This window comes from Mustela nigripes, chromosome 14 (genome assembly GCF_022355385.1).
Source record: "Mustela nigripes isolate SB6536 chromosome 14, MUSNIG.SB6536, whole genome shotgun sequence".
Classification (NCBI taxonomy): Eukaryota; Metazoa; Chordata; class Mammalia; order Carnivora; family Mustelidae; genus Mustela; species Mustela nigripes.
Window position 1 is genome coordinate 46,951,515 of NC_081570.1, and position 9,564 is coordinate 46,961,078.

Consider the following 9,564-nt stretch of genomic DNA (forward strand, 5'->3'; position numbering starts at 1 on the left):
TCTATGTCTCCATGGCACTGTGTGAACTCATCTTTATGGTAACACTTGCTATGTTGGGTTGCACTTTTAATAAAAGGCAGAACTGCTGAATGTTTAAAAACTCAGGGTGGAGGCAGACTATCTGGGTCTAAATCCCAATTTACTTCCATTTATCCATTTACCTTGGGCAAGTTACTAAACTCTGTTTTATGTACTAATAATTAGTAACACTTCATACGGTTGTCCAGGAATGGGAATTAGTTAATTAAATATTTGAAGTACTTCGGATAGTACATGAAAGGGAATAAGAATTCAATAAAATGTTATATCCTGGGGGATGAAACCCACAGTTCCAAAGCATATTCGCTGGGTCAAGGACTGTGATAAGACATTTAACGTATAGCATTTCATTTTTCTTAACAACATTGCAAGGTAAGTATTACTATCTAACCAGTTTTTTACTTGATGAAATTGAAGCTTACTAGGATGAAAAAAGGTGAGCATTTAAGCTATTTTTTTTGTAAAATAGAGGTAATAATGACTATCTCAGAGTTGTTATGATACTTAGCAGAAAAAATAACAACTAGGGTGTCTGTTTTAAATGATCTGTCATTTTGTCGTTGGGGTAGGTTGCTTCAAGTTCAAATAAATATCAGACTGGATCATGGGGGAGGAGCAAGATGGGGGAGGAGTAGGACACCTAAATATCGTGGAGTCCCAGGAGATCAGCCAGATAGTTATCAAACCATTCTAAACACCTACAAATGCAATAGGAGATCGAAAAGAAGAGCAGCAATTCTAGGAAGAGAAAGCAACCACTTTCTGGAAGGTGGGACATGTGGAGAAGTGAATCTGAGATGATAAACAGGAAAAGAGACCTGGGAAGGAAAGGGGCCGGCTCCTGACAAGCACAGCAAAGCACAAAATCAGAACTTTTAGAAGTTTGCTCCACTGAGGGACACAGCTCCAGAGGCTAAGTGGGGGGGGGGGGGAGGTCCTCATGGGGAAAGTGTGGTCTTAGGATCAGTGGGGTCACAAAAAGACCAGGGGTGCCCGAGTGTGGCAGAGCTTCCAGCCATTGGAACTGGGAAGCCGGCTGCAGAGATGGAGCCAAGCAGTGGGCTCTCAACTCAGGGTTATCTTAAACCATGATCTGAGGCACAGTCATGTTATATTCTGAGCAGCAAGTTATACAGATGGACACCATATTCAGTAGGCCAAATTGAGGAGTCTTTATTAAAAAGCTGGCGGCTATGAGAGGGCCCATGCATTCCAAAATCTCAGAGCCCCAAATGAGCTCAGGGGGTAGGCTTATGAAGGCATAAACCACATCCTGTTGCCAGTTTCTAAGAATTGCCAAGTGCAGTACAGAAGCAAAAAAGCTGGGTTAAGTAGGTATCTAGGGTAGGGTACATTTCCTGGGATTTTCATATCTGGAATATTTTGCATTTTTTTTCTACTAAGATTGCAATAACATGGGTGTAATAACATGACTGTGTTATGAAATGGCCGCTTTTTACAAAAATGGCATGACTTATGCTAAGTCTGTCTCTTAGGTGACTCATTTCTCACTGGTTTTAAGACAATGAATCACATCATTGATTCTTCTTCCTTTTGTAATGGGTTATATGTTTGTTTTATCCTTAAGAGTTTGACTGGGATAATTTGTTTTTGTGGGTTGTTTTTTTAAACCAGACTTATAGTCCAATTTATGATACAGGGTCCTATTGTAATGGCCATGAGTAAGAGAATGAGAGGCCTTAATGTGGCCGAAACAAGGGTGGTTACCCATGGAGACCAGTTGAACAAGGTTTTAAATGAACTATTTTGTTGCTCTTTTTTATTTTTCCTAGTTTCCATATTTTTTTCTGACTAGAGATAGACTTTCTCTTATTACCCTGGAGTTGTTAGCATAAAAACAGCAATTTTCTCCTAGTGCTATACAAAGTCCACCTTACTGGAGGAAAAGGAGATCTAGCTCCTGCCTGTTTTGTAGGACCATTTCTGCTAATGAATTCACCTGGCTCTCGAGGCAGGAGATGGAGTTTTCAAGGTGTCCTAGCTCAGCATTTATTTGGGCTTAGAGTCCCCTATATTGATTTCTCCTTTTATTAAGTCTGAAGCCCCAACTGTGGCAGATCCTGCAATTCCCAGGCTGACCAAGATGGACACTAGAATGGGAGCTTATTTCCAGTGGTTTGAGGACGACAGGGAATGGATTAAGGTTCTTCCCCCGTCCCCATTATATATAAATATTTGAGGTAAATTGTAGACTGGGATACAAAGTAGGGGTCTTGACTGATTTGTGAATTGGGCCCCAGCAGTGCATTTTGTGAGAACATTAGTGCAGGCTAGCCAAGTTTGATTCGGGGCTTGAAAAAAGTTTTAGAGTTGTTACTAATTTGGATAGTCCAGTTGCATACCGATGCATAGGGTGATTGTTGAAGATTGTAGTTAGTTGATATTAAGCATGTCCCTGTCCCTTGTATGTTTCCTAATGTTAACTTGGGTTACTTCCCAACTACAATTATTGAAGTTGTTAGTAGATGAGATGGCTCCAGAAAGACCTACTCCTATATAATATGGGGTTTGGAGTTAAAGAATAGCCAGCAACCAGCTCCCAGTTTTGGCTGGGAAGTATTTATAAGCTGATGGAAAGCACTGATTATGTTTAGAAGAGGCAGCTCTGGTTGGGGATTTGGCCGAGGGGGTAGTAGCTGATCTCTTGATTAGGGCATAGTGCTTGTAGGGGCAGTGGGCAGTTTGGAGGGACCTTTGCCTACTGGTATTGGTAAAGCAAACCAGCAAGAGGACCCAGTGATCTTTCTGGTAGGGGTGGGGTTTTCTTTTGAATGGTAAACAGGGTTCCCAGGTCCTTCTCAGATACATAAAGTTTTATTTCCCAAGTCTTACCCATTTCGCATGAGTTGGAAGTTGAATACCCCTTTCTGGTTGTGAAGGTCACTGGGTTACATTTTCATATTACACAAGTAGAGGGGTTGGGGTCCCTTCTAAGTTTTAGGTGGACATCCCCATCTCTGTGGTAATTGTTAATAGTTGATAGAGTTTCACATCCCCAATGGGGACAGAAAAATTTCCCTGAGTTTAAACATTGCCAACTAACTTGTCCTGAACACTGGCAAATGTAGATACATAATTTTTGTAATCCCTGTTCTGCTCTTTTTGTCCCACATTCCCAGTCTTTTACCCCTGTATACTACCCAGTATAGATTTTATTGGCTGACAGAAAACAGAGAAAAGAAGATTTGGAGAAGTAAGCCAGGAAGGACTTCTGTGGGCTCTTGGCCAGAGATGCCCACCTAATGTCTTAGGGAGGAGTCCATGGAAGAGAATTAAGACTGTGTCCAGTCGTCTCACTTGCACCACCAGGTAGACCAGTCCTCAGAAAAATAGAAAGGTGGCCTCACCTCAGGAATTTCCAGGTGACTCAGTGGGTGTTTAGAGGGTTGACCGGCTGTCAGAATCTCGGAGAGAGAACTCTGGGACCCTGGAACATCTCAGGGGGTGCCTCCCCTGGAGTTATCCCCCAGTCCTGGCAGTGCAGACAGCAAGGCCATCTGCCCTGTAGGCATCTAGTCCGAGTGCCAGAGGTCATTCAGGTATCTTGCTGGGGCCTCCAAATGTTATATTCTGAGCAGCAAGTTATACAGATGAACACTATATTCAGTAGGCCAAATTAAAGACTCTTTTATTAAAAAGCCAGTGGCTGCAAGAAGGCTCATGACTCCAAAATCTCACAGCCCCAAATGAGCTCAGGAGTAGGCTTATAAAGGCATAAGCCACATGCTGTTGCCAATTTCTAAGAATTGCCAAGTGCAGTACAGAAGCAAAAACCTGGGTTAAGCAGATATCTAGGATAGGGTATATTTCCTGGGATTGTTATATCTAGAATATTTTGCAGTTTTTCTTCTGCTAAGAGTGCTACAACACGGGTGTAATAACATGACTGTTATGAAATGGATGTTTTTTACAAAAATGGTGTGACTTCTGCTAAGTCTGATTCCTAGGTGTCTCAGTCGGGCCACTTCTCTTCAAGCAAAATCCCTGTGGATAGCAGATCCAGGGAAACTAACCTTCTTCCTTCAGAAAGAGCAGTGCAGGGTGTCCTGTAGGAATCTGCTGGGTTTGGAGACTCAAATGGGGCCCTGAGCCAGAGATAGAAATGCTTGGTCACAGGCTGGGAGAGCTCAGAGTGCAGCCAGAGACCAGGGAGATGGGAGGGATTGACTGCTTTTCTCAGGGGGCACTGAGGAATGAGGCCCTGAGCTCTCAGCTCCTATGGCCAGAGATTGGTACCATCTTCATTCTCGTCTTCCAAAGCCCTACAGAAAGTGTTCAGGGAACAAAACCTCAATAGAGTGAACCCAAACAGATTATTTAGCCTGGCCCCTGGCAAGGGAAATAAAATTCCACCTTGGGCAAAGACATTTGAGAATCACAGCAACAGGCCCCTCCCCCAGAAGATCAGCAAGAACATCCAGCCAAGACCAATTTTACTGATCAATGAGAACTGTGGAACTACAGAACTAGGGGAATGCAACACATAGAATTCATAGCTTTTTCTCCCATGATTCTTAGTCTTTCAAAGTCAAATTTTTATTTTATCTTTTTCTTATTCTATATTTTAAATTTTTTCTTATTTTTTCTTATTCTTTTATTTTTATTCTATTTTTTCCTCTTTCCTATTTTAACTTTTTAAAACTATTTTATCTTATCAATACCTTTTAACAAAATGTTGAGTGAAATAAGTCAAGCAGAGAGTCAATTATCACATGGTTTCACTTACTTATGGAGGACAGAGGAATAAAATAGAGGACATTGGGAGAAGGAGAGGAGAAGTGATTTGGGAAAATTGGAGGGGGAGATGAACCACAAGAGACTGTGGACTCTGACAAACTGAGGATTTTGGAGGGGAAGGGGGTGGGGGGTTTGGGTGTGCCTGGTGGTGGGTACTAAGGAGGGTATGTATTGCATAGAGTACTGGGTATGCTGCATAAGCAATGAATCTTGGAACACTGAAAAGATAAAATAAAATTAATTTAAAAAATAAAAAAAACTTTTTAAATTTTTATTGTTACAGTCATATTCTATCCCTTCATTGTATTTAACCTTATTTTTTTATTTATATAGGTTTTTCTTTTTTAAAATTATGGAATACAATTTCTTCTAACAGATCAAAATATACCCTAAAACTAGAACATGGCTTTATTCTAGTGTCCAGCTTGATCACATTCTTTCTTCTTCTTTTTTTTCTTTTTTCAACCAATTTCTTACCAGTTCCTTTTTTAGAATACTTTTACATTTTCATCTTTACAGTCATATTCCATCCCTTCATCATGTTTACCCTTATTTTTGCATATATATATATATATATATATATATATATATATATGATTTTCTTTCTTTAAAACTTTGGGAAGGAGTTTCTAGACCAAAATATACCCAAAATCAAGTGTGTGGCTCTGTTCTATTCATCAGTCATTATATATATGTGTATATATACATATGTATGTGTGTATATGTGTAGCTGTCTCTCTCTATATACATATGTTTATGTATGTGTACACATGCATATATGTGTGTATATATGTATACACATATGTGTATATATGTATACACATATGTGTAAACATGTATACACACACATACATATACATATACATATATATATTTCCCCCCCTCCTTTCTTCTCCTCCTGGTTTCGGGTCTCTTCCGATTTGGTTAGTGTATATTTTTCTGGGATCCTTGCTACCCTTTTAGTATTTTATTCTCTCATTCAACTATTCTCATCTGGATAAAATGAAAGGTGGAGAAACTTACAAAACAAAACAAAGAACAAGAGGCAGTACTGATGGCTAGGGAACTAATCAATACAGACATTAGTAAGATGTCAGAACTAGGGTCCAGAATGATGAATATCAAGGTGCTAGCTGGGATCAAAAAAAAAAGCAGGGAAGATACCAGAGGATTCCTTTCTGTAGAAATAAAACCACTAAAATCTAAGCACGTAGAAATCAAAGAAGCTGTTAGTGAGGTGGAATAAAAAAATGGAGGCTCTTACTGCTAGGTTAAATGAGGCAGAAGAGAGAATGAGGCAGAAGAACAAGAAAGAGAGGGGCAGAATATATATTGAAGCAAATTATAGCAGAGAATTTCCCTAATTTGGCAAAGGGAAAAATCAAGAAAATCCAGGAGGCACAGAGAACCCCCCTCAAAATTAATAAATAGGTCAATAACCTGTCATCTAATAGTAAAATTTACAAGTCTCAGTGACAAAGAAAAAAATCCTGAAAACAGCTCAGGACAAGAGGTCTATAACCTACAATGGTAGAAATATTAGACTGGCAGCAGACTTATCCACAGAGACCTGGCAGGCTGAAAAGGACCAGCATGATCTATTCAGAGCACTAAATGAAAAAAATATGCAGCCAAGAATACTATATCCAGCTAGACTATCATTGAAAATAGCAAGAGAGATAAAAAGCTTTCAGGACAAACAAAAACTGAAAGAATTTGCGAACAGCAAATAGCCCTACAGGAAATATTGAAAGGGGTCCTCTAAGCAAAGAGAGAGCCTAAAAGTAACAGACCATAAAGGAACAGAGACAATATACAGTAACAGTCACCTTACAGACAATACAATGGCATTAAATTAATATCTTTTAATAGTTACCCTGAATGTAAGTGGGCTAAATGCCCCAATCCAAAGACACAGGGTAAATGGATAAAAAAATGGAATGGATAAAAAAACAAGACCCATTGATATGTTAACTACAAGAAACTCATTTTAGACTGAAAGACACCTCCAGATTTAAAGTGAGGGGGTGGAAAACAATTTACCATGCTAATGGACATCAAAAGAAAGCTGGGGTGGCAATCCTTATAGCAGATAAATTAGATTTTAAGCCAAAGACTATAATAAGAGATGAGGAAAGACACTATATCATACTAAAGGGTCTGTTCAAAAGGAAGATCTACCCATTTTAAATATCTATGCCCCTAACATGGGAGCTGCCAATAATATAAACCAATTAATAACTGAATGAAAGAAACACATCAATAATAATATAATAATATTAGGGACTTAACACCCCCCTTACTCTAATGGACAGATCATCTAAGCAAAAGACCAACAATGAAATAAAGGCTTTAAATGACACACTGGACCAGGTGGACATCACATATATATTCAGAATATTCCATCCCAAAGCAACAGAATACACATTCTTCTGTAGTGCACATGGAACATTCTCCAGAATAGATCACATAGTAGGTCACAAATCAGATCTCAACTGGTTCCTAAAAGATTGGGATCATTCCCTGCATATTTTTGGACCACAGTATTTTGAAACTAGAATTCAATCAAAAGAGGAAAGTTAGAAAGAACTTAAATACATGGAGGCTAAAGAGCATCCTACTAAAGAGTGAAAGGGTCAATCAGGAAATTAAAGAAATTTAAAAATTCATGGAAACAAATGAAAATGAAAACACAACTGTTCAAAATCTCGGACACAGTAAAGGTAGTGTTGAGAGAAAATTATATAGCAATAAAGTCTTTCTCAAGAAAAAAGAAAGGTCTTGAGTACACAACCTAACTCTACACCTAAAGGAGCTGGAGAAAGAACAGCAAAGAAAGCCTAAACCCAGCAGGAGAAGAGAAATCATAAAGATCAGAGCAGAAATCAATTAAATGGAAACCAAAAGAATAGTAGAACAGATAAATAAAACTAGGACCTTGTTCTTTGAAAGAATTAATAAGATTGATAAACCTTGGCCAGACTCATCAAAAAGAAAAGAGAAAGGACCCAAATTAATACAATCATGAATGAAAGAGGAGAGATCACCACCAACACCAAAGAAATATAAACAATTGTAAGGACATATTATGAGCAACTATACACCATGAAATTTGACAATCTGGAAGAAATGGATGCATTCCTAGAGACATATAAACTACCACAACTGAACCAGGAAGAAATAGAAAACATGAACAGACCTATAACCAGTAAGGAGTTTGAGGCAATCATCAAAAATATCCCAAGGAACAAGAACCCAGGGCCAGATGGCTTCCCAGGGGAATTCTAACCAAACATTTAAAGAAGAATTAATATGTATTCTCCTGAAACTAACAAAAAATAGAAATGGAAGAAAAACTTCCAAACTCATTTTATGAGGCCAGCATTACCTTGATCTCTCAACAAGAGAAAGACTCCATTAAAAAGGAGAATTTCCTTAATGAACATGGATGCAAAAATTCTCACCAAAATATAGCCAGTAGGATCCAGCAGTACATTAAAAGGATTATTCACCAAGACCAAATGGGGTTTATTCCTGGGCTTCAAGTTTGGTTCAACATCTGTAAATCAGTCAATGTGATACAATAAATACATTAACATAAAAGAAAGAACAAGAACCATATGATACTCTCAATAGATGTTGAAAAAGCATATGACAAAGCTTTCTTGATCAAAACTCTTCACAGTGTAGGGATGGAGGGTACATGCCCCAATATCATCAAAGTCACCTATGAAAAACCCACAGCAAATATCATTCTCAATGGGGAAAAACTGAGAGCTCTTCCTAAGGTCAGGAACACAGCAGGGCTGTCCACTCTCACCACTGCTATTCGACATAGTACAAGAAGTCCTAGCCTCAACAATCAGACAACAAAAATAAATAAAAGGCATCCAAATTGTCAAAGAAGAAGTCAAACTCTCACTCTTTGCAGAAAATGTGATACTTTATGTAGAAAACCCAAAAGACTCCACTCCAAAAAGACAGTGTTTTAACAAATGGTGTTGGGAAAATTAGACATCCACATGCAGAAGAATGAAACTGGACAATTTTCTTACACCACACACAAAAACAAACTCAAAATGGATGAAAGACCTAAATGTGAGACAGGAATCCATCAAAATCCTTGAAAAGAATACAGGAAGCAACCTCTTTTACCTCAGCCACAGCAACTTCTTTCTAGAAACACCACCAAAGGCAAGGGAAGCAAGGGCAAAAATGAACTATTGGGACATCATCAAGATAAAAAACTTTTGCACAGCAAAAGAAACAGTTAACAAAACCAAAAGACAACTGACAGAATGGGGAGGATATTTGCAAATGACATATCAGATTAAGGGCTAGTATCCAAAATCTATAATGAACTTAACCAAACTCAACAACCAAAGAATAAGTAATCCAATCAAGAAATAGGCAGAAGACATGAATAGATATTTCTCCAAAGATGACATCCAAATGTCCAACAGACATGTGAAAAAGTACTCATCATTATTCGGCATCAGAGAAACACAAATCAAAACCACAGGAAGATATCACCTCATAACAGTCAGAATAGCTAAAATTAACAAGTCCAGAAACAACAGATGTTGGCAAGGATGCATAGAAAGGGGAATCCTCCTACACTGTTGGTGGGAATTCAAGCTGGTACAACCACTCTAGAGTCCCTGAAAAAGTTTTAAATAGAGCTACTCTACAACCCAGCAATCACACTACTGGGTATTTACCCTAAAGATACAAATGTAGTGATCTGAAGGGGCACATGCACCCAAA